This window comes from Phascolarctos cinereus, unplaced genomic scaffold (genome assembly GCF_003287225.1).
Source record: "Phascolarctos cinereus isolate Bilbo 61053 unplaced genomic scaffold, phaCin_HiC Scaffold_4;HRSCAF=312, whole genome shotgun sequence".
NCBI classification, from domain to species: domain Eukaryota; kingdom Metazoa; phylum Chordata; class Mammalia; order Diprotodontia; family Phascolarctidae; genus Phascolarctos; species Phascolarctos cinereus.
This window is the reverse complement of record NW_027555847.1, coordinates 37,476,613-37,503,221: the sequence shown is the minus strand read 5'-3', so window position 1 is coordinate 37,503,221 and position 26,609 is coordinate 37,476,613. Positions and strand designations below refer to the sequence as shown.

Here is a 26,609-nt window from a genome sequence, read left to right as displayed (position 1 = left end):
CCAAGGCAACATACTCCTTTGCTCTAAGCTCGGATGTTCTGTATCATTTTAAGGACAAGATGAGACCAAATGGTTACATTCTTAGTCGTTCCAGTACTATCACGTGGGAAAGGAAAGAAAAAAAAATTCCTTTGAAACAACAATTCTTGCACACGGAGAGACCAAGTGAGTGGATAGGATGCAAAAGAAGGTTTTGTTTTCTGAAATGGTCTAACAGCGATGAACTGGATGGCAAAATGTAAGAGATCCGTGTAAAGAATATGGCTCATCCCCCTACTGTACCATTCTTAATGTGACTCCTTGATCCCCAACCCTAGGGCACAGAAAGGGGAGGAGAGCAATGGTTTGAGAGAAGAGCCACAGGCAATGGACTTTGGGCAGAAAAGGGAGGGAGAAAACTGGTTTTCTCTATGAAATTTGTTTTTTAGTTCTGTAGGCAAAGGGAATTCTGACTCATAGCCACAGGTAAGGTAGGCACGTGGTAGGCCTGTGATGATCCTCTGGCTACGCCACGGCCAGGAATACTCACACACATCGTCAGAGCCAGTCTCCTCTGGGATTTAGTAGCAGAGAGGACAAGACTTTTGCTACCAAGACAATTCATTTCACAGAATATGCTAGAGTATGCATATAAGCTGTTAGAAATAATTTCTGCAAAACTCTATCAGCCTAAATGGACAGGGCACCTTTCGGGAACTGCATTTGGAGTCTCTGAATTTATTGACTTGCTCCATTAAATCATTCCCAGCATCCTCTCTGTCCCTGGGGCCAAGGAAGGAGAGTGAACGTTTGCTGTGAACTCAGGGAACTTGTGAGTGTCTGGGGGTGGGGTGGTGAGCTCACCTCTCACCTGTTTTGAAGAAATTGGAGAGCTTTTCTCCTGTTTCTAAGCCAATCCTTTCACCATTCATCACACTTGTTTTCCAAACCCATTAACTAGTGACTAGACTCATTAGCCAGTGACTAGCTTTGGAATCTATGAAGTTGTCTTCCTATGTTGTCGACTTGGTGGGAAGGATTAGAGAGGTGAGAACAGAACATTCCAAATGCGGGTGAGATACGTGCAAAAACATGGAGGGGGGAGATGGCAGGACCTGACTGAGGAACAGCAAGCAGTCTGGTTGAGTTGGACTATTATTGCTCAGTCATTCTGTCTGAGTCTTCATGACCCCATGGACCATGTCGTCCATGACTAAGATACTGGAATGGTTTGCCATTTCCTTCTCTAGTGGATTAAGGCAAACAGAGGTTAAGTGACTTGCCCAGGGTCACACAGCTAGTATCTGAGGTTGGATTTGAACTCAGGTCTTCCTGAATCCAGGCCCAGCACTCTATCCGTTAAGTCTTAGGTGGACCCTGGAATGCTCAAAGCATTGGGGGTGGGCGTGGGGATGGGTGGGGTGGGGGGAAGCTGATGAATCAGTTGGAGCCAGATCATGGAGGGCCGAGGGAATTTTACTTTATCCTCCAGACAATGGGAGTCGATGAAGGTTTTTGAGAAGAGGGGTAAGGTAATTGGATAAGAATTATTTGGGTAACTGCATTAAGGACAGAATGGAGAGGCAAAGTATTGTCATGAAGAGCAGATAGGAGGCTATTACAATAATCCAGAAAACAGAAAGATTCCCATAAAATCATAACACCTTCTGATATGGAGAAAACCAAATCACCTTTGCAGTCTTTCACATTTCTTCTCCACCTTGCTCAAGCTTACCTTTCCAGGCTTGCTCCATATTCCTCTCCTTTATATTCCACATGGTCTAGCTAGCCTTCTTGTTCTGCACATAACTCCATCTCTCGTCTCCTTGCCTTTGCATGGGCTGTCTCCTGTGCCTGGAATGTACTTTCTCTCCCCTCTTGGAATCCTTAGATTTCTTCAAAGTTCAGCTCAATTGCTACTTTCTAAATGAAACCTTTTCTGATTCCTCCAGATGCTAATACTTCTCTACCTCTCTCTCAAATTACTTTGTATATGCTTCGGCAGCACCTCGTCTGGGCTCACTCCCCAAATACACACTGGCACTGGTTAAGTTCCCAGGGAGCTTTTGACTATTTCCTTCCTTAGGGACTGGAGTTTCTAGTAGTGTTATTCACAAGCCCGTACTAATGTCCTCATTAATGATTAGCCAGATATAGTTAGCTTTTTATAAAAAAGGCATTTACCAAGATGTATAGTAAGAGCAGTTGGTACAAAACATTTCCTTCCCACTCCCCCCCCACCCCAAACTGGAGGCATACTTTCCTCAAATTGTGACAAAGTGGTACCAAGTGACAAAGGGATACCTATTGATTCCTGGCTGTAGAATTCCTTTTTACCCCCTCTTCATGGAATTCTCATGAAGTTTCCCTTAGGTATGGTCTTTGGTCAGCCCCAAGGGTCAATGCCTTCCTACAGTCCACTTTTCTCTTCAGGGATAATGCTCCCTCACACCACAAACATCCTCTGGCACATCTTTGTATATATACCTGTAGTGACCTTGCCATTAACGCTTTGGTAGCTACTGCTACCTTTTTCTCACCTTACAAAGTCATTACTTTAACATGTCTACCTCAGAATATGGTGACCTAAATCAAGAACAAGCCCTGGAGACAGAGGTGGCCATGTGCTCACCAGCCACCACGGCTAGGTGGGAGTGAACATCAACACTCTTTCTATGTCCCAGCTCTTGGAGGCAGCCCCAAGTAGTCCTGCCTCCTCGAAGCTGAAAAGAAAAAGAATGATGGGGAGTAGGACTGCCCCTTTCATATACCTGCTCAGTTCTAGCTCTGAAACCTAAGCCATCAGTTCTCATATCTTGGCAGTCAATTAGATGATTTTTTAAAAAATCATCTTAGAGTACCAATCTTGAGTCATCACGGCTGGAAACTGGGTCTCTCCATTTCCACATGTCACTTGAGCTGAAACCAGGTACAGAATATCTGCACGTGTTTCAAAGACTGGCCCTTAATGGGCTAGTTCACCCCATTACTATTTTATATATGTGCATTATCTCCTCAAAGGAAGCTAAGTTCCCTTGAAGGCAGGGACAACTTGAGTTCTGCCTTTTCATTCTCAGTGCCCAGCACATAGTAGGTATCTATCAGACACTTGTTGACTGATAAGTTGAGCTCTGAACTTGGCTGATTAGTTAAGATTATTATTTCTTCCAGCAGAGACCCCACTTTGTTCTTTAACCCCCCGCCCCCAAGCTTTTAGGAAAGTGTCCATTTTGTCCTTGTAAGACGTATACTAGCTGGATGCCTATCTCAGGTACAGGAAGGAAATGGGAAATGGGGCCTGACCAGGGCCAGTCACCCGTGAATTCTTTTCTCTAACTCTTTAAATTTAAAAGAAAAAAACAGTTCCTCACCCTTCATCATCAGGGGCAGCCTGTTTTCCCTCCAGCTGGCAACCCCAAGCTGCTGGCAAAAGCCTCAGCACATTCCGCCAGGACCTGAGAGCGGCTGTTGCTTTCACTTTCTCCTGTCCTCCCATTCATTTCCCTGATGGCTCTTGCAGACATGGAGGGGCCATCTCGGAGAGTGGCTCTGGGCTTGAGTTTTGTTTTTCCCCTGTCTCTCCCATCCCCTCCTCCTTTACAATTTTTAGCTGTTTCACTTGTTTTTCTTTTCTTACTGTTTTCTACTCCTTATATCCTTTTCTGGACTACTCTGGAGTTTGTGTTTTGGACTGATCTTTAACATGTCCTTCCCTTATTTGTTCCTAAACGCCAGTCTGGATTTATATCTACAGCCAGGAGCGGGGTGGGGTGTGTGTGTGTGTGTGTGTGTGTGTGTGTGTGTGTGTGTGTAGGGGAGGATCTCTTTTCATGGGGTTTCTTATGCTTGTATTTGCTTTGATCTCAAGCCGAGTTTGCCAAGTGGACAGGGCCACCCACTGATCCTATTCAGCCTGGTTGAAAGGAAATGTTTTCCTCTCCTTGCTAGCCTCCAGTGCTGCATACAAAGGGGGGCAAAGGCTCCCGTCTGCCATGGGAGCCAGCTTCACTTTGTAAATTGAAAATGCTGGCAGCTTTAGTCTCAGTCATCATGAGCTGGCCAGTGAAGTTGGTGGCTTGAGGGTTGCTGGGGCTTTGCTGGTGGTAGAGGGATGCAGAGGGACACATTCCTGGCTGAAACAGAAGGGATTCTCAGTAACTGGTATTTGCCAATTTCCCAGCCTAGTCCAGTGGAAATTGATCAATTAATTATCAGCTAGGATTTTTAAAGAATCTACTAAGTACAGGAGACAGCATGGGCTCTGCCACTTGCTCTCTTTGTGACCTTGGGCAAGTTTCTTGACCTCTCTGTCCCGGAGATGGACCAGATGACCTCTGAGGTCCCTTCCAGCTCTAAATTTGGGATGAGCTATGAATACAGCACTTCCATCTGGACAGGCTAGCTTGAAGAAAGAGGTATTACCAAGAAGTGCAACACATGTACCAGCCACTATACTAGGTGCTGGGGAGGAGTTCACTGTCATGGGAAACTCCTTTCACCAGGGCAGATTGGCACTTTCTCTGCATCATACAGTCAGAGAGAGCATAGTAAAATATAGTGACTTGCCCAGGATCGCACAGCTAGTATGCGTCAAAGGTAGGATATGAGCCTAGGTCTTTGTGGCTGGCCACATGGGCACAAATGTAAAATAGAGAGAGTTTCTGCCCTCAAGGTGCTTACGTTCTACTAAAACTAGTGCTAGTGAGTAGTGGAGTCAGAGCCCCTGGATTTCAGTTCCAACTTGACTGCTTAGTGGCTGTGTAACTGGACAAGCTGCTTCACCCCTCTGATGCTGAGTCTTCTCATCTGTAGAAGGAGGGGGTTTCAGTGGCAAGCCTCTGAAGTCCCTTTGAGATTGAAGTCTATGATATGAAGTTCAATGGAAAGAGCCTTAGATTTACAGTCGGTAGTCTGGGCTCAAGTCCCAACTTTGTCCCATTTCTAGAGTGTGTCCTTCTTGCTTGAAATTCTGTCATCCTCTAAGTGAAGCTTCAGACCCCTGTGTTGCCTGTCAGTCACTGGGTAGATTTTTGAATAAAACATGTGTTTTGCCTTTTACCCTTAGGGAGAAGCAGAAGCATCCAGAAGTGAGTTACCCTGCATGGGGATTGTAGGCAAGACCAGTACCACAGAGACGTGCTTCCCTCTACTGACCCCTCTGCTGTCTCTTCCCACTACGGACCAAAACACACACTCCCCCTTTTCCTCCAGACTTCTGTCCTACTCCCTAATCTGCTTTTACAATCCATTCATCTCATATCTACTCCCTGGTCCTCCATCCTGGGAGAGGTTGATCCAGGCTTCCATATCAATTCAACTCAATTCATTCATTAGAATTGCATTTATTAGGCAAGTTATGTGCCAGGCACTGTGCTAGGTACTGAGGATGCAAAACCAAACCAAACCAAAACAAAAAAAGCTCCGTGACCACAGCCATGTGGCAGGGCATAGCCAACCAGTTACTATCCTGCTAAAGGATGCCATCCAGCAATTTGCTAAGGTTTGTCCTGAAAAGTCCTTTCTTCCTCTCCAATCACCCAGTCGCATTGTATTTGTGGGTTGCCGTGGGCTGTCCAATCACAATCATTAATTACTCTGGCAGCATCTTTTACCAGCCGGCTGTACATCTATTACTTCAAGTCAACCTGCCCAGATTAGGGGCAAGGGGAGGGGATGTGGCCTATTGGCTTTGCTACCTTAGATGTTTTGGGTTGTTTTTGTTGATATAGGCTCTACTTCAGGGCACGAATCCACAGATGTGGTTACTTTGGAAGGAAGAGGGAAATAGAGAAAAGGGAAATGGGGAAAGGCCAGTGGGGGCAAATCCAAGTCAATCAGTTTTGACTTGAACTTTTTAAACTTCTCGTCTCATTCTTGAGAAGTTAGAAAATTTGAATTAAGTTTATGGTTTTCCCTCCCTCTCCTCCTTTGCTTCTGTCTCTCTTCCTTCTCTCAGATATCTGTCCCTTCTTTCTCCTCCTCTCCTTTCCTTTTTCTCCTCTTCTTTCTCCTCCTCCTCTCATCTCCCTCCTTCATCCACCTCTCTTCCTCCCCTCTTTCTTCTCTTTCTTTCCTTTCTCCTCTTCTCCTTCCTCCTTTTCTTCTTCTTTCCTCTTTTACCCTTTCCGTCCTTCTCCATCCTCTTCTCCTCTATACCTTGTCCTACTCCTCTCCCTCTTCCTCCATTCACTCTCCTTTTTCTCCTCCTCCCTCTTTCCTCCCTTTTCTCCTTTACCTTCTTTTCCTCTCCTCTTCTTCTTTCTCTTCACCTTCTCCTCCTCCTCTCCTATGTGTTTTGTATACTTTGACCATCAGAGCAAGCTTCTCCAGGGGTGGTTTGGGCTCAAATTAGAGAGTCTTGACTCTGATACGAGCCCTAGCAGACTCACTAGCCCCCAGTTTCCAGGCCAGGGGTGGGGGGCTGGTTGAGCTCATCTGCCTTTCTGAATTTCCTAGCTCCTTGGGACTCATGGGTGCCTAATGAGAGGAGACAGATGAGAAAGGCAGCAGATTTGACAGATAGATGACTTCCCCGTTACAGTTCAGACTTTTACCTGTCAGATAAAATGGAACCCAATTAGCTTCCTCTGCACAGAGGAGCTCACCCTCTGAGCTGAGCCTGTCACCTGCCTCCCAGGCAGTAGCAGTAGCATCAGCCACATCCCTTTTAGAGGCCTCACAGCCCTCAGCACAGAGGCTGGCTTTTAAGCTTTGCTTCCCTGCTCCTTCCCCTAGGGCTGTCCCAGACTGCAGTGACCCAGAATGCAGCAGATCCTCAGGAAACTCCACAGGAGATTCTCTGCTGTTAAGCTGCCATCCTGGAAGATTCCTACCAAGAGGGCAATGGAAGCTGCCTTGGGCAGAAGAGGAGAGGAGAGGAGTAGAGAAGCCCCTTCCTAATCACCTCTCCCTCCACTTACCTCCTCCCCAATTATTCCTGCAGCTGGCTCCCATTCCTTCTGGGGTTCAGGTTGTTTTTCTTCTTTTCATTGGGGGAGGCATGTGCAGCCCTGCCCCTGGCTACATCTGCCAAATGCAAATACTTGCTAAAGTTATTTAGTGTGTCCTCACGTCTCCTTCATGTCACTGGTGTTCCCTAGGCAACTGCTTCTGGAATGCAGTCAACTTCCAGAGGGTTGGAACAAATAGGGACATAAAATGGGTCTGGCTCACTTCTGGCTTCTTTCAAGGCTTTGTTGGGGTGGGGGTGTCTTCATATCTCACTATTGGCTATGATGATTGCTTTTATCGATTTTTAAGGACAGCAGCAGCAATGACACTAGTGGGGCCGAGTGGCACAACTGGAGGAAGAGAAAACCTGAGCATCCTTGGCCCGATCTGGGCCCCAAGAATGGCTCTGTGTTGGCACAAAATGGCCTTCTTGTCTTTCCTCCCCATTGATCCCCCTCTCACTCTTTTCCTTAGGAAGTGGCCCCAAGAATAGACAGGCTGAGTTTTTATACTGAGTGTGTTTCTCTGATCACCAGTGACAATAATGGCTAAGTCAATCATTTGTCAAAAAGGTCTCATTAGAGCCCAGTGTAGACAAGGACAGGACCCCTCAATGGCCACTCTGTTCAGCAGGGGGCAGGTGGTGGACAATTAACTCTTTGGCTCCCTTTGGTTCTTCAGTATTCTTTCTTCCAAATGGCCCTGGAGTGCATGTAACCGCTTGGGGCATTTTTAGTGGCTGCTGTGAATTGATTACCGCTGAGGAGGAGCTTAGATGGAAGATGTAGCATTATTCAAGCCTGCTGAATAAAGTCACTTTGTTGTACATTTCCAGCCCTTTCATTGGCCTTGTTTTATGTGATGAAATAACCCTGCTGCACCCTATCCTTCAATTATTGTGGGGTGAAGGGGTGGGGGGTAGGGGAGGCAGAGAAGTTGAGGGGTGGTGGGTGTGAGCAGAAGATTAAGAGGTGAGAAAATGTTGATTAATTTTATGAGGGCTGGATTTGGAGTCACAGGACCTGGGTTCAAATACTGGTTCTATCACCTCCTGCTTTTATAGCCTTGGACAAGTCATTTAACCTTGCTAGAGTTCATTTTTCTCACCAGTAAAATGAGTGGGTTGAGCTGCATGACCTCTGAGGCACCTTCTTACTTTACATCTATGATTCTGCAATATACCCATGAAATGTCTCTTTGTAATTAGGGTTAAAAGAAGCAATCTGTGGTGTCTTCTAATGTATCAATAGCGGGATGTATAAGAAAGCAGACGTAGTCTCAGGTGTGCCCACTGGAATGCTTGCTTCACAATGAACCAAATTCCTTCCACTCCTTCCATCTTCTGGCCCCTATCCAGACCTGGCTCCCTCCCTGTGACACTGTTTCCCCCATTGCCAGTTCCAGACTCTCCCTTTATCACCTTCATCTAGCGACCTCTTCTTTGAGATTTATGTTATTCACATTTATCCCTCAATCCAGATCCTAGTGTCTGTTATCTGTCCATTGTCAGAATATTCTCCTTCCTTCCTCAATGAATTCAATGCTCAATTCAGTTTTTCTTTCCTTGCCATCTTGTACCTTCATACTAGGGGACAATATGCATATTCATGCTCCCTCAAGCACTCTGACTTCTCACCTCCTCAATCTATGTAATTCCCATGACTTACCCCTCCATTTCATCTCAACATCTTTGATCTTGCCATCACCCACACATGTTCCATTTCCTTGTTCATAAAATCTGAAATTTCTTTATTTGATCATAATCTTTTATCCTTCATTCCATCTTTCCCTATGCCATTGACTGCTAATCTCGTCCTCCATCTTTACCATGATCTCCATTCCTTCCATTTCTCAGTGTCCCCCCCCCCCAAGACAACACTGGCTACAATCTCCTCCCTATCTCTCCAGCTCTTTGTGACATTGTTTGGGGTTTTCTTGGCAAAGATACTGGGTTGGTTTGCCATTTCCTTCTCCAGCTCATTTTACAGGTAAGGAGCTGAAGCAAACAGGGTGAAGTGACTTGTCCAGGGTCACACAGCTAATAAGCGTCAATGTCAAATTTGAACTCAGGTCCTCCTAACTTTAGGGCCAGGGCTTTATCCACTGCATCACCTAGCTGCCCTTCCGTGAATCAAGTCAACTATAGTTTGTCTCCCTTCTAGGATCTTTTCTTTCTGCTCTATCTCAGATCATGCCTTGGCAAGCCCAATCCTGGAACACTTCCACTTTCCACTTCCTTCACTCCTACTGATATGCTGCTGAACAGAACTGAAGAAAGCGATTAAACTTTGCTGACTGGGTCCACTACAAATTCGTGTTATTTAATCTCAAATGGGTCCTAATTGCAATGATGCCAACAATCTGTTCTACTCTAATTGATTCACCATCTGCACTTTCCACAGTGGCTATTAAAAACCTTTTCATCCCTCCTCAAGGTTCCCATGGCACACCCACACTTCACCCTCTCTGCAAAGGACCTTATTTCACCCCCCAAAAAACAAACAAACAAAAAGCACGAGGCTTCCCCTTTTGCCCACCTCCTCATTTTATAACATTCAGACATCTTCTCCTAGTCTCCCTTTACTCCAGTAGTAAATGAAGAGCTGGCTCCTCTTCTTGCCAAAGGAAACCTCTACGTATACTCTTGATCCTCCCACTTCTGTAACAGATTGCTTCTACTATCATCTCTTCTTCTCTGTCTTATCCTCAATCTCTCCCCATCAACTAGCTCCCTCTCTGCTGTCTATACTATACCCATGCATCCCCCATTCTTAAGACACCTTCACTTGATCCTGCCATCCCCATTAGATTTGTTCTATGTCTTCTTGAGAAAGTTGTCTATCTTCACCTCCATTTTCCCTCTTTTCACTTTCTTCTTAACCCCTCTTCAAACACCAGCATACAACTAAAACCATGCTTTCCAAAGTTTCAAGTGCCAAATGTAATGGTCTTTTCTCAACCTTCATCCTTCCTGACTTTGCAGCAACATTTGACATGGTGGATTCTCTTTTCTTTTTCATATGTTGGCCTCCCTAGGCTTTAATGACACTACTCTCTCCTGGTTTTCCTATTTTTCTGACCTTTTCTTCTCAGTCTCCTTTGATAGCTCTTCATCTATGTCACACCCACTAACAGTGGGTATCATCCAAGTTTCTGTTCTGTTCTCTTTCTACTTTCATACTTGGCGATCACATCAACTTCCATGTGCTCAATGAGCATCTTTATGTAGCACAGTGGTGCAGCAGATAGCATGCTGGTCCTGGCGTCAGACACTTACTAGCTGTGTGATTCTACTCAAGTCACTTAACCTCTGTTTGCCTCAGTTTTCTCATCTGTAAAAAGGGGATAACAATAGCTCCCTACATCACAGGTTGTTGTGAGGATTAAATGAGATAAATGTAAAGAGCTTGGCACTTAGTAAGTGCTATGTAAATGTTAGCTATTATTATTATTATCTGTGCAGGTGATTCCCAGATCCATATATCCAGTCCTAGACTCTCCTGAGCTCCAGTGCCAGCATCACCAGCTGCCTTTGTGATTTCTCAAATGGGAAGTTCCACAGGCATTTCAAATCCAACATGTCCCAAACAGAACTCATTATCCTCAAGAGGTAGCTAGGTGGCACAGTGGATAGATTGCTGGACCTGGAATCTGGAAAACATGAGTTCAAATCTGGCTTTAGACACTGCCTAGCTATGTGATCCTGCTTAAGTCACTTAGCCTTTATCTGCCTTGGTTTCTTCAACTGTAAAATGGGGTTAACAATGCACATTCTTTATAGGGTTGTTGTGAGGACCAAATGAACCTGACATGTAGTAGGTACTTAATAAATGTTTATTTCCTCCTACCCCAAACCCTCCCAACTTCCCTCTTACTATTGAGGACACTACCATTCCCCTAGTCACCTAGGTTCACAATTCATGTAATCCTCAACTCTTTAGTTTTAACTGACCCCACAATTTGACACCATAATCCACCCCATTGTTGAATCTTGTCATTTTTACTTTCAAAACACCTCTCCTATACATCTCCTATTCTTTCCTACAGCCACCACCTCACTTTACTCCCTCATCACCCCTCCTCTGCACTATTTCAACAGCTTTTCAATTGGTTTCCTTGCTTTCAAGTCTCTCCTTATTCCAATCCACTTTCCATTCTATTTCCAAAATGATTTTCTAAAGCGTAATTCTGACCTTTCTACCCCTGTAGCCCAATAAGCTATCATTTCTTCCTAATACCTCAAGGATAAAAAATAGTTTTTGCATCCCTCTCTAGGCTCTACTTTGAACTTCTACCAAGCCCCCCAAACTTCTTTATCCTGAATTTCACTCTAGCTCAGGCATTTCACCCTTGAGGGGTGGCTGCCTCTGACTGGATAGCTCTTCCCAGAACCTCCAGGCTGCACTCCAGACTTTCTCAACCATGCTGGCAAGCTGGGTGCCTTTATCTTCTTCACCCCCTACCTTTTCAACTTCCTTTTTTATATTGCCTTCCGCCCATCAGAATGTAAGCTCCTTGAGGGCAGGAACTATCTTTTTACTTGATACATAGCAAGAATTTAATGTTCATTGACTTGTTGATTTGACTGAGTGAACAGATTTGAGGACTAGAAAAGTATGCTGGTCTCTGTTGGTCCTTCCATTTCTCTGTCAGCTCACATGAGTCAGTAGTGGTGAGCTAGAGTAGTTCCATTTGGTAGCTTGAGTTTGAATCCAGAGACCTAGTCTAGTTAGGTTCTTAACCTGGGGGCCATGAACTTGTATTTTTTGAAAAAATATTGTGATAATTATATTTCAATATAATTAGTTTCCTTTGTAAAGCTATATAATTTTTGCACTTAAAATCATTGTTCTTAGAAAGGTTTCATCAGATTGTCAAAGGGATCCATGACCCAACAAAGGTTCAGAACATCTGGTCTAAAGGAAACAGATTTTCAGAGTCCTTGAATATGGAAGTGAAACATTTGTGGGTGACGACAAGATCAAGGATGGCCATCTCCGTGTTCGGTTGTGGTGGAGTAAAGGAGTAGGTCATGGAAATTAAGTAGATTTGGAAACTGGGAAGTTAGAGTATTTAAAAGAGCATCAATCTGTTCACTGAAGTCCCCTAATATAAGGGCAGGAATTAAGATGGAGAAAATGACTGTGAGCTTGGCAAAAAACTCATTGAAGAAAGGAAGGGAATGTCCTGTGAGTCAACAGAAAATGGCTACTGTGAGCTCAACTGGGTGACAAATTTGGAATTTGTGAATTGCAAATTAGGAGAGGTTGTCGAATGATGGTGACAGAGGGGACATCTGGAATTGACAATGGGAAGCAAGGAGTATTTTGAATCCCCCACCCACGAGTCAGGGGGGATGAGAGAAAGTACAGCCAGTATTGGAAAGAGTGGCAAGGGAAGCAGTGTCATTGCAGAGAGGCAGGGGCTCAATGGAATCCTAAAGATGGATGTCATGAGAAAGGAAGAGGTTTAAGATGAAAGGAAGTTTGTCTGTTATGGAGCAGGCATTCCAGAGGGAACAGTTGAAAGGACAGGAAATCTGGGGTGAAATATTTGGAAGGCAGGGTTGGGGTGAAGAGGAATAAGGGAATTGGCAATAAGGAATGGGATTTGTTCAGAATCCCATTGGTTGTTCAGAATCACTGGGATAAGGAGACTATAATGGGGTGGAAGTATGCTCTCCACTGAATTGGTGTGCAGTCATTCCAGACTGGAAGAGGAGTGAGGATGGAAGAAAATCCCAGTCTCCTTCCTGGAGAACATTTGGGATTTGGGAAAGGACATAAAGGCAGGGGAAGAGATGATATTTTGCATCCTGACTATAGCACTAGTGAGTCAAGGCCTGAGCTTGCTGGTTAAGAAAAAAAATAGTGGGATTGTGGGGCATAGGATGTTCTTTGTGCCAATGTAATTCTGACTTTTCATTAGAATCTAAGATTCACATAGTTCCCCCCCCATCTCTAAAAGTGCTGATGTTAGTAGAATCTAGAAACCTAGAAATATAGGAGAGACCCAGTCCCTGGTTGTTAGCCAATGATAATAAATTGTAGCCATCACTGGAATAGGTAGTATGATTTAAGGACTCTAATGTTCAGCCTCACTCTTTCTCCTTCCCACACCCATATTTCCGAATTTTTGTTGTTGTTGTTGTTGTTGGTAAGTCATTTCAGTTGTGTTCAACTCTTTGTGATTCCATTTGGAGTTTTCTTGGTAAAGATAATGGAGTAGTTTACCATTTCCTTCTCCCAGCCCATTTTTACAGATGAGGAAACTGAGGCAAACAGAGGTGAGTGACTTGCCCAGGGTCACACAGCTAATAAGTGCCCTAGGCCAGTTCTAAACTGAGGAGGATGAGTCTTTTTGACTCTAGGTCTGGTGCTTTATCTACTATGGAACACCTAGCTGCCCATTCTGAATTTCTACCATTAGAGAAGACTTAAGACAAGATGGCTACATGGTCATGTCTAAGCTGAGTTTTCCTTTACCACCTCAAAATAGCAAGATATTCACCTGACAGAGAAAATAAGGATAGGGACTGGACCTGTAACTCTGAGTAAGTCACTGTCAGCCTCAGTTTCCTCAACTGTAAAATGAGAATAATAACAATACCTCTTACCTCAAAGGGTTGTTGTGAGGATCAAATACGATAATATTTATAAAGTGTCTGGTACATAGCAAGCATTTTTAATAGAAGCTTATTCCTCTTTCCCTCTAGCTATCACAATTAGACACCCAAAATTAAATTCTGGGAATAAGCACGGGCAAAGAGGACGTAAAGTTGTTTATTTTTGTGGATATGATGGTTTACTTAAAAAAAACCTAGAGAGCCATAAAAAATTAATGGAGAAAATAGCTTTAGCAAAGTACTAAGTTACAAAATAAACCCACAAACATCATTAGAATCTCCATATATTACTAACAGTAACCAAGAAGAAGAGGAAGAAAGAGAAAGCCCCTCTAAAATAATAACAAAAATGGATTAACTATCTGGGAGTTAACTTACTGAGAGGTGAGAGAGAGGTCTTCTATAAATAATAACCACATGTATACAAAACAATTTTCACAGAATTAAAGGAATACCTTTATTTCAAAAGAAGTAGTCAATCTACATTGGTTGTCTGCTATGTTAGTATAGAAAAAATATTATATTACTGAAGTTAATTGTCAGAATTATCACTAGGTCAAAGAAATAATCAAGAGGATATTTTATGGAGTTAAGTAGAATAAGACAAATTTCATAATGAAAAAAGGTGAGGAAGAAGAGGCTTTAGCATTTCCATACCTCAAATTTATGTTACAAATCAGTAATTATTTGTTTTTTTGTTTTGTTTCTTAGGCAATTGGGGTTAAGTGACTTGTCCAGGGTCACATAGCTAGTAAGTGTCAAGTGTTTGGTCTGAGGCCAGATTTGAACTCAGGTCCTCCTGACATCAGGGCTGGTGCTCTATCCATTGCGCCACCTAGCTGCCCCATTTCCTAACTTTTTAATGGTAAGATTTGTTTTTATGTTTAGCTTTTATCCATTTGGAATTTATTGAAGTATACAGGTAAGATATTGATCTAAAGTCATCCCTCACCAAACATATCCAAATTTTCCAGTAGATCTTCTTGAATAAAGAACTTTTTCCCAAGTAGTTTATATTCTTGGGTTTATTGGACAGTAGTTCACTGTATACATTTGCTATTTATCTAATCTGTTACACTGACCTATTTTTCTATTTTTTTATGCAGCATCAGATGGTTTTAACAATTACTTTGTAATTTGGGGGTAGCTAAATAAAAATATAATAAAAATAAAAATAAAAAAAGAAAAGCTAGGAAAAAAGAAAACTGTATCTCTCATAATTGTGGATAGGTAAAGAATTTATAACCAGAAATATGACAGAGTTTATCATGAAAGATAAAATAGTACATTTTGATTATGTAAAAATTGAAAATTTCTGCACAAATGAAATTAATATAGTCATAATTAGAAGGAAAATTATAGGTGGGAAGAAAAATTTGCATCAAATATCTATGATAAAAATATAGTATCCAAAATCTACAAGGAATTAGTGAAATCTCTAACAGTCAGTCACTCCCCAAAAGATAATTCATCAAAGGACATGAACAAATAGTTTTGAAAAGAAGAAAAAAACTATCAATGACCATCTGAAGAACATGTCCAAAATTGTTAAAAAAACAAAGGAATTCAAATTAAATCAACTAGGAAGCATCACCTCACATGAATCAAATTTGCAAAGTTGGAAAAATATGGAAGATTCAATGTTGGAGGGTCTGTGGGAAGACAACTATTTTTATTCATGGCTGGAAGAGTTATCAGTTGGTCCATTCCTTTTGGAAAACAATAGTATGTGGAATGAGACAAGGAAAGTGATTAATTTGTTTAAACCTTTTGATCCAAGTGTCCCACAACTGGACTTTTTGAATCAAAGTCTATGAAATGAGAAAGTTTATAAATATATATGCATGTATGCATGTATATATGTGTATATGTATACATACATATATGCACATGTGTGTATGTGTATACACAAACATATATATGTATATATATACATATATATATATATATATATGCACACATATATATACACATCCATAGCAAAGTTATTTATAAAAGCAAAAACCTAGAAACAAATTAAGTGCTCAAGAGTTGAGGAATGGGTTCTTTCTGGTCTCCATCGTCACGGTGTGGAAGCAGTGTCTGAGTTGCCACCATGCAGCTGTCTGTTCACGTACAACCTCTGCACACCCTCGAAGTAACCGGGCAGGAGACCATTGCCTAGATCAAGGCCCGTGTGGCATCCCAGGAGGGCATCGTTCCCAAGGACTAGGTCCTGCTTCTAGGTGGCTTGCTATTGGAGGATGAAGCCATCTTGGGGCAGTGTGGGGTGAAGCTTCTGTCCACTCTGGAAGTGGCTGGCCAAATGCTAGGAGGTAAAGGCCATGGCTTTCTGGCCTGAGCTAGAAAAGTGATGGGTCAGACTCCCTGGGTGGTGAAGGAGAAGGAGGAGAAGGAGAAGGAGGAGAAGGAGAAGGAAGAGAAGGAGAAGGAGAAGGAGAAGGAGAAGAAGAAGAAGAAGAAGAAGAAGAAGAAGAAGAAGAAGAAGAGAAGAAGGAGAAGGAGAAGAAGAGAAGGAGAAGGAGAAGGAGAAGAAGAAGAAGAAGGAGGAGAAGAAGAAGAAGAAGAAGAAGGAGGAGGAGAAGAAGAGAAGAGAAGGAGAAGAAGAAGAAGAAGAAGAAGAAGAAGAAGAAGAAGAAGAAGAAGAAGAAGGAAGAGGAGGAGGAGGAGGAGGAGAACAACAACAAGAAGAAGACTGGGCATGCTAAGAGGAAGACGCAGTACAACCGATGTAGTGCCCACCTTTGGCAAGAAGAAGGGTCCCAATACCAACTCCTAATCCCCTGGTACTTTCTGTCTGCCCCCAATAAAGCCACTTTGACTCTTAAAAAAAAGAGTTGAAGAATGACTGAACAAATCATGTGATATTAATATAATGATTATTATTGTACTGTGAAGAAAAAAAGAGTATTCAAAATTCAGAAAAAAATTTATCTTGTCTGAAAGGACACAGAGTAAAGACAGGAGAATCAAAAGAACAGTCTAGGTAATGATTCCAGTGAAATAAATGAAGCCAACACTAAAAGCCTACAAAACTCAGGTCAAATACAGTGGACAAAATTGGTTCCAAAGGATTAAAGTTGAAGCAAATATCCCTTTCTGCTCATAAATGGTGGAACCACAAATTTGAAAAGGAAATGATCAGTCACAGTTATGTTATTAGGAGGCTTTGTTTAGCTCTTTTGGGGGCACTTTTAGGGGAGTATTTGACAGAAAAATGACTTCTGTGTCAAAGCAAAATGGATGATTGAGAAAAAGAAACTACCCTCAGGGATTCATTTCTTTGGGTTCTTCCACCTTCTTCCTTACTTAAAATGCAAAAACTCCTGTTAGGGATAACACATTAATCTAATTTACACTAGGGTGTTAAGTGACTTCTCAAATATTTTCCTCCAACCATAGAGACTGGGCTCTGCATTGCTGGGCCTTGGGGAGAGGGTAAACTTGGAAGAGACTTAGTTCACAGTATTGCCTGGTCTGGCCCTAGATGCAGAACTGCTGGAAGTCCATCTGGAAACCTGATCTCCATATGAATGTAAGTGTTTCAAATCAATCTTTTGTTCTAAACTTTATTTGCATTCATCCATTAGCCTTGGGTAACTCATTTAACTTCTGTAAGGACACACTGCCCCAACCTATAATATAAGGGAGTTAAATTGGATGACCTCTAAGTTCCCTTCCAGTTATAGTATTTTAAGAATCATTGAAATATTTATGGGGAACCTTCTAAAATAAAAATAACAATTATGATAGCTGACACTTGACACTTTGAGGTTTGCCAAGTACTTTCCATATATTATCTCCTTTGAACCTTGTAGCACCCCTGAGAGGAAGTTACTGAAGGTATTATTAACTTCATTTTACCAGTGAGGAAACAGATTCAGAGGAAAAAGTGGATTACACATGGTTAAGGCTATTGTGGTGGAGCGTGCTCTGAGCACCTGGGATGGCATCTTTCTGAAGAAAGGATGCTGGGGCACTTTCTTCCAAGAGGAAGAATTGTGATTCCTGGTAGGGAAGTCCCTTGCAGAGAATGCATAGCATTCTTGGGCACTTTGTTACTGGTTATGGTCAGTTAACTATGTATTGAAGGGAAGGCTCTTTGATGGCCTGGGGAAATATTCAAAAAGGCTTGTCATTTTCAGCTACTTTCTCTTTGTTTTATTTGATCTTGGGCAATCTTTTGCTCACAGTGCTAGATAAGAGACCAGAAGGCCTTCACCCCTCTGAGGCCATGTGGTACTAAGAAATAGACCTTGGACTTCTTGTTTGTTATTTTTTGTTCTAGTTGAAGGAAGTGGAGTCTCTGACCTTGGGAGTTTTGAGAGACCCACAGGAATCCTGGAGTTGGAGTCTGGGTTGGGTTTTGCAGATAGTTCAAAAAGCAAAGATAGGTCTATGGAAGTGATCTTTGGGATCCCAGCCCAGCAATGACTGAGATAAGGACTTATGCGACAGAGATGCTGCCTTTGGGCAAGAACTTAGTAGGAGGACTGATGCTGTAAAGGGAGTGAACTAAGGTTTGAGCCTTCTCCAGAGACTGAGATGGCATAAGATTCTCAAAGTATTTGGGGGAGAGGGGTGTTTATACTTCTGTTTTTGCTTTATCTTTGAGGTAGTTATGTCTTTATAAAAAATAATTGGAACTGGGGTGCTAACAATGGTGGGGGCTGGGAACACTGCTGGTGGGGTGTGTGAGCTGATAGCAGTAGAAAAAAGAGACCTCCTAACTCCTCAGAGTACCCTAGAACCCTCATTGGGCAGTGGGGGAGGTGCAGAGTAGCAGCTTGGACCTGGGAGAGAGACAGAGCAGATGTGCTGCGCTATGAGTATCAGAAGCAGAGGGCAAACCGACGTTTTACTAACTGGAGATTCAACTGACTCTCTCCATTGCACCACATTATGAATGGTGTTGCACCAGGAGCTGAGGTGGCTACAAAGAGGAAGGACAGTGACCCCTGCCCTTTGCTTCTCACTATTTCCCGACATGAGTCCTAAGCTCCAGCTGACTATACCTAAATTACTTTTTCTCTGTCTACATACCCCTGAAACAGAAACTCTCCATCAGAGAAAAATCGATCTAAAACTGGAAAGAATCTCAGAGGCCATCTGGTTCAACTTTATTTTATAGATGAGAAAACTGCCCAGAGAGTTGGTAGGTGACTTGCAGAAGGTCACAAAGGCAGCAAATGACTGAGCCAGGGTTTGAATCCATACCGTTTGCCCTCCAGTCCAGTGCCCTTTCCACTCCACCATGTGGCTTCTTCCATAAGGTCTCTCTTGAATCTATATCCTACATTGAATCTTCCTTGATCACTATAGCCAGAATGGATTTCTCCATGGAACAAAACTTCTCGAAAGCATATATATACGTGCTTTTGTGGTGTGCTGGTGTTCAGCAGATATTTGGTGGGTGGACTTAGTCACAAACTATACATTGTGGCTACTAGTGAACCCCTCCCTCAACTACAATCGAAGTTTCTTGATGAAATAAAATTCCATTCAAGTTGATCCCTCCTAGGTGCTGGAGAAACAAAGACAACATGAAATAATTCCTGCTTTCAAGGAGCCAATATGCTACTGAGGAAAAGAGAATGCAAGCAGATAAGTAAATACAAACCATATCCATGGTAATTGAGGGACACAAAAATGTGGTTGGAGATCAGGAAGGGTCTTGTGCAGAAGGTGGTCATTGAGCTGAGCCTTGAAGGGAGGTAGGGATTCCAAGAAATGGAAGGGAGGAAGGAAAGCATTTCAGCCCTGGGGGGCAGCTAGTAGAAAGACAAGGAGGTGGGAGATAGAATGCCATGTACAGAGAATACCAAATAGACCAATACAATATATGAGAATGTTTTGAAAACTGAGGTATTATTGTTGTTGCCATTATGTGTCTGTTTCATGAGGTTGTTACATATTGCAGTGGGATATAGACAGTCAGTTGGGTTAGTCTTGTCCGTGTATAAATCTTGGACAGGCCCTGCAGTTGGTCAATAAATTGAAGAGAAGGTTGGCTGGATTGCAAGAAACTACTCAACCCTTTCAATGACCCTAGATGCTTCCTGCTGCCAGAGCCCATTTAAAAAACATCTGTATTCTCCCTGGGGATGCTAAATACAGATGCAAATCATTGAACACCACCATTTCTTAAGGCAATTAATTAAGCGAGCATTTATTAAGCACCTACTATGTGACAGATACTATACTAGGCCTTAGGGATACTTCCATTCTGTTGGGGGAGGTGACTCTTTACATAAATGCATAAATTTACATAAATATATATTACATAAATGCCCCTGCCATTCCTTGATTCCCAGATAGTGACAGGATAAAATCATACATACATGATGAGCTGTTATTGTATCAATAAGTATAATACCTTGATACTTCTCTCTCTTTGAGTCAGAAGGGAAGAATATCATTGGAGATTTTTAAAAAATAACATCCCTTTGTGGGGCTTTAAATATTTAAGCCCTGGAGACAGTTCAGCAGTTTGAGTGAATGAAAACTTAAGTAGTTATGAACTATGACTACTGCAAGAGGAGAGGAGAGGATTTTTCTCTCCTTCTTCATCTGCCATTAACAGACCCCCATGGCATTTGGCAGAAGGGCTACTCACCTCCCCAGCAGAAGCCACCTCATCCATAAGTTGGAAAGTTCCAGGTGAACTTGAAATGCATCCAACAGGAAGCTGTGATATGCACACCCTTCAAATATGCATGGATACAGAGAGACCAGAAGGAGTTTCAAGGAGTGGGACTCTTGGCAGCAGAGAAGAGAGCCAGGTATAGACTCAAGAGAGAGCTAGCCCTGGAAAACAATAATTAAGCATTAGAGGAGAGGAAGGACTTTGAGGCCTTTCTGTTCCAGAGTTGTGAGTAGTGTTGGCCACCTTTATTCCCCAGGAATATGCTTCACTACTGTTCTGTACGAAATTTGAGCCTGCTCTCTCTAGAGATGTTATGTGTAATTGTGGGAGAATGTATCCCAGGTTGATGGGGAGGGGGGAATGTTTTGTAGTTACTGTTTTTACTATGTAAATTTATTTAGTCAATGCCTATGTTAAGAACTAGTGGTATCTATTGGCTGATGGTGTTAATGCTAAATACACTGGAGGTGCTGGTGAGCTATATTTTTAGAAGTACAGATCCAAAGACAACCTATAACACTTTAGGCAGCAGTGAGGACCCAGCTTACTAGCTCATCTGTAAGTTGTGGGGGGGAGGGGCACTACAGAGACATATCCAAAGTATATGCAATATATATAAGTGAAAGGTAATTTTGGGGAGGAGGGGGGGCGGAAGCAATTGGGAGATGGGGCGAGGGAAAGAATCAGGAAAGGCTTCATTTAGAGAAGGTGGAATTTGAGATGAATCTTGAAGGAAACCAGAAATTCTATGAGGTAGAGGGGAGGAGAGAATGTGTTTCACAAAGGAGGATAGCCAGTGCTGAGGGCCATAGGTAGTTGATGGAGTGTCTTGTATGAGGAACAGTAAGAAGGCCAGTTTGGTTGGATTGTAGAGTGCATGAATGGGAGTAATGTGTAATAATGCTGGAAAAGTATGAGGAGGTCAAATGACAAAGAAATTTGAAAGCTATTTTAGAAATTTCTTATCGCAAAGAACCAAAATTTGATTGTAGAGAATTTAAATTGCAGATGATTATAGCTAGCTTATATGTAGTGATATGAATTTTGCAATGCACTTTATAAATATTATCTCAGTTGATCTTTGCAACAACCTGGGAGTTTTATTATCCCCATTTTACTGATGAGGAAACTGAGGGTGACAGAGGTTAAGTGACCTGCCTAGGCTCATCCAGCTAAGAAATGTATGAAGATGGATTTATCTTTTTTTTTAATTTAATTTAATTTATTCTGAACTTAAGAAATAAAATAAGCATTTCTATAACATGGAAAATTTTTATAGACAGATTCTCAGATAAAGGTCTTATATCTCAAGAACTTTGTAAAATCTATAAGAATATGAGTCATTCCCCAGTTGATAAATGGTCTGAGGCTGGATTCAAACTCAGGTCTTCCCAGCTCCAGGTCCAGCACTCTGTGTGTTGGGCTGCCTAGCTGCAATGAAAATTCACATGGTGAGTGTTAAATTGGTTAAATACTGCTGTTGACTTGCATATAAGAAATAGCATGAAAGATTTAACTTTGACTTTCCTAGAAGGGAAGAGGTAAAGATAGGGAGGAATAAATGAAATATTCTTTGTGTTAGCTTGGTGCCCACAAGATTTCCAGTCTATTAGAGGACCCTGTAGAGAAGATTTATGTACATACATAGATAAGAAGCGGATAGTATAAAATAGCTTTGAAGGGTGGAGATCTGTACTGGTGAAGAGCACACCAATGAGGATGAGATGTCATGACTCATTCTAAAAATCAAAATAAATACTATCTTGTAAGCTAGTTCTGTCTTCTCAGTTTCCTATGGTCAGGGGCCACATTAGAGACGGTCTTCTTTATTCCCTGAAGGGCTGCATGCAGCATGTATTCAGTAAACATCACCATCAGTCTGAATATGTGTTTGGAGGTGTTTCCTTTTCAGTCTTGACGATGAGTTTGGGGTAGTGCCCACTTCTCCTCCCTTGCTAACAAATGACTGAGACCATCTCTTCCTTCAGTCACAGTATTTCAGCAGAGGTTGGGGTGAAGAGGAAGACTGTGAGCCAGATATTCAACTTCTTGAGAAAGGAGGGAGAAGCCTTGGAGGGTCATGGATTTCAACAAGAAGGATCTGAATGAGGAGATGATGATAAAAATAACAATAGTATTTATATCACACTTTAAAGTTTGCAAAGTGCATTATATATATTTTCATTTGATCCACACAACTCTGAAGTAGGAGCCATGACTATCCCCATTTTATAGATGAAGAAACTAAGGCTGAAAAAAGTTAGGCGATTTCTTCAGGGTTACACAGTAAGCGTTTGAGGCAGGGTCTGGATGCAGGTCTTCTTGACTTCAGGTCCAACGCTTTATCCACTGTACCGCCTAGCTGCCTCATGATACAGATGGGTGAAGGGAACCTCAAAGGAGGAGAGGCTAATGGCATGCATGATGGCAGCAGAGGGAACATCTGGTTGTCAACGTGACTAAAAGATAATTCGTTATCTTCCTCCTCAACCTGCCTTTGCTTACTTGCTTCTTTCTTTAGAAGGAAGGAGGTAGTTAGGGGGCAGAGTGGATAGAGTTCTGGGACTGGAGGCGGAAGACCTGAGTTCACATGTTGCCTCAGACACGTACTAGCTATGTTACCCTAGGGAAGTCACTTTACTTATGTTTGCATCAGTCTCTTCAACTGTAAAATGGGGATAATAAAAACACCTACCTCCCAGGCATGTTGTGAGGATCAAATAAGATATTTGCAAAATACTTAGCACACTGCCTGGCACATGGTAGGCACTTGTAAATACTAGTGATGCTGCTGCTGCTGGGTAATGAGGAAACCACCATTCTCCTAGTCACCCAAGTTGGTAACCACAAAGTTATCCTGGACTGATTCATCTCTTTCATTATCTATATCCCCTCAGTTGGCGAATCTTGTTAATTCTACCTTGATAGCTTTCACATCCATCTCTTTTCTCCTCTCACATAAACCTTTCTGGTTTATACACTCGCCTCATCTTGAGAGAACATTGTAATAATGTTCTAATTGGTCCCTCTGGTTTGGGTTCCCTCTCACTAACCCATCCCTCAAATAGCTGCCAGAAAAAAAAACATAATTCAGATATATAGTAGCACAGATTGTTCCACTCCCCTGTTCAAAATCCTCCCATGGGCCCCTATCGCCTCTAGATTTAGATACAAAGTCACCAGCCTGGCACATAAAGCCTTCCTCGATCTCGCTCCTACCTACGTTTCTAGTCTTATCTCACATTAATCAGCTTTGCACACTCCATGTCCATTAAACTGGACTACAAACTGTTCCCTCAATATTCCATTTCCACAGGATAAAGTACAAACTCTCCAATCTGGCATGTGAGGTTTCCCACAATCTGACTACTACTTACATTTCCAGCTTCAAGTTCTAGCCAGATTGGATTACTGCCTGTCCCCTCAACACTCCATCCGTGGAATAGCTCTATACCTTCTCACAAACCATCGTCTGTGCCAAGAATGAAGGCTGTTTTCATCTTTGCCTCTCAAAGTATCATGGCTCTAGAGATGAAAGGGACTGTTATCCAAAGGCCACCTCATTTTACAGACGAGGAAAACGAGGTTCAAGGAGGTTATACATGACAGGGTCCCACAAGGTAGCAAGTGTTAGAGGCTGAATTTGAAGCTAGGCTTTCAGGTCTAAGAGTCAAGTACTCTTGCCCCTATAGGATGCTGCCTCTTAAAATCCTTGTTTTCCTTCTAACATCTTCATTTTAAAGATGAGGAAACTGAGTCCCAGGGACATTAAGTAGCTTGCTCAAAGGTCCCATGGGTGTCAGAGGCAGGATTTGGACCCAACTCCATTGACTCCAGAGTCACTACTCTTTCCCCTACACCAAATGGTTGCCCCCAAGTTTGTATCCTTCAGTACAACGTAAGCTTTTTGAGGTACAGTGTTTCAATCTTGTCTTTCTATCTCTAGTGCCTTGAACACATTAGGCTGTTTAATAAATGTTTGTTGAATTAAATTGAAAATGAGCTAGAAGGAATGAATATGCTATGATGATGATTGTGGTGCCTTACATTTATAGAGAATTTTATAGTTCTATATCCCCCACCTCATTTTGCCCCATTAGGGTAGAGGAAGGAATGAGACATAACCTTCTGTTCCTAACCATAAAGACTTCCACGGTTGGTGTGTCTTAAATCCTTGAAGTAGAGATTGAAAGCATCAGTGAAAGGAGGAATGGATGGAACTGCCCTACCTAAACCTTATTGGCAAGCTTAGCAGATAGTAAACATTTAATAAATGGTTCTCCTCCCCCCTTCCCCCATTTATTAATTGAACAGGATCAGGCAAGCAGCCAGCAGCTCCCCCAGTGGATAAAGGTACAAACCACTTTCTTATATGATCCCCACAAGGTCATGAGGAAAACAATATTGCACATATTAAAGCAATATACAAATATGAATTATTAATTTTATAATGATGTCATTTGTTTTAATTGCCACGTAAGAACAAAATGTTATTCTTTTATTTCCATCTTTCCATAGTACTTCTTATAGTGCTCTGCAAATTGACTAAGATAAGTTCTTATCCTCCCTGGAATAAAGAGGGCATTTGCCCTAAGAAACACCATAGAAGATGAGGCTTATGAGGAAACAGCAGCAGTCAGTAGCCTCTGAGCTATGTCAAAGAGCTAGGGATGCCAGGCTATCGTGTATATTGCCACATACCCTGCTATGGGCCCTGTCCCTTCCAGTGTTGGATGATGGGAAAACTAGCAAAACTTCCCACCACTGACCTACCTCAACTCCCCAAACATAGAACGTTTTAGTTTTATCAATGGCCTGATCTGACTGAGAAGGGATGAAGGAAGTCTTTGCTGAGGTTGTGTTTAGACATACTCTAATCTATTGGTGTTCAGTGTAACTGTGAATTCAAGGGCCTTGGAACAGTGGAAAACGTCTCTGCTTGGGTACAGGTCATGGGACAAAATGAAGCTCAGATCCCAAGCCTTTGCCCAGACCAGCATGAAGGGATTCCTCTATAAGTATGGGTTAGATTAATTGGTCTCATATTCTGTGATGTTACCAAGGATTACACAATCAGTCAATTAGCAAGTTAGCACCTACTATGTGCTAGGCATTGTAAAAACAAAACTATCTCTTTCCTTAAGGAGTTTACAATCTAGCCAGAGAAGATAACACATATATGGTTAACACACAAAGAAGGCACAAGGTGGTTTGGGAGGGAGGGCACTAGCCACAGGGAAGAGGGGAATAAATAAAGACTCCAGTGAGGAAGGTGAGAGTGATGTTTCTTGATGGATTGGCCTCCAAGTCTAGGTTAGAGCTTTGCTTGACTGGATGGGAAGGTAAGGTTTCCTTAGGGCATCAGAGCTGATTTCTCCAGTGGCTCTAGACATGTTTATTAGTTTTTATTTTAAAAGTCACTTGTTTCTGCTTCTTCTCAGAGTGAGGTCAACTCCCTGCCCCAAAATTGTGCCCTCTAGCAGTTATGAGGAGAAGGCTAGGTTTTTCAAGGTTTTTGTTTTATGTTTTTTGTCTCCTCTCCTCTCTTCTCTCACTCCAACTCATTGCCATAAATCATATTCTGGAGCAGGGGGCAGAGCAGGAAGCACAGGGGTCTTTGCCCTCTGTTCCCTCCTTCCTCTCTTAGGGACCTGGCATCAGCTCAGCCATCTTGACATCCCCAGCTGTGAATCCCGCCCTCTGCAAATGCATTCAATGCGGATACACAGGCTCTTGGCTGCCTTTTCTCTTAGCCGTCTGTTGAGATGGCATGGTGCCTGCTTGCAAGATGGCATGCTATTTTTACCTTAGTATAGGTGCCAAGCTGGCCAGATGTTTTCTGCAGCAAAGTGAAACTGAGCTTTGTTGGGGGAGGGGAGAAAGGAGGGACGCTTCTAAATGTCATCTTGGGGGAGCAAGAGGGGATGCTTGGAAGCAGGCAGATGCCTCAGAAACCCTCCCATTAAGGGCAGACACCTGCCAGGAGGTGGGGGCTGCTAGATCCAGCCCAGGGCATCTGGGAGGATGAGCCCTGGGCCAATCAGTGACTGAAATCAGGGCTCCCATAGGGGATTGGTTTCACTTTGGGGACATGGCAGACACAGGGGACAGGCGCAAAGGTGGTGTTTTTTTTTTCACTCCCCAGAGGACCTCGTGAGGCTGATGGGAAGCACTTGTCGCTTAGAAAATTCCAGGCTCAGTTGACTGCCTCAGCTGGGGGAGAGAAAGACAGACTGAGCAAGAAGGGGGAGTTTGGGAGTACATCTTCCTCTTGAGACATGAGCAGAAGTTGAATGATTTGAGGTTCTTCAGGATAGGGTCATAGAGGCTTCTTTTTATAGATAGAAGCAACTGGGGCCCAGAAAAATGAATTGACTTGTTCAAGATTACAGTAGCTACTAAACCACT

At 42.6% G+C, this 26,609-nt stretch overlaps 1 pseudogene; it reads left to right on the top strand.

Annotated features, from left to right (window-relative positions):
- The first annotated feature begins 15,650 nt into the window (after positions 1–15,650).
- Positions 15,651–16,352, top strand: LOC110222523 (ubiquitin-like protein FUBI; annotated as a pseudogene).
- Positions 16,353–26,609: the final 10,257 nt, after the last annotated feature.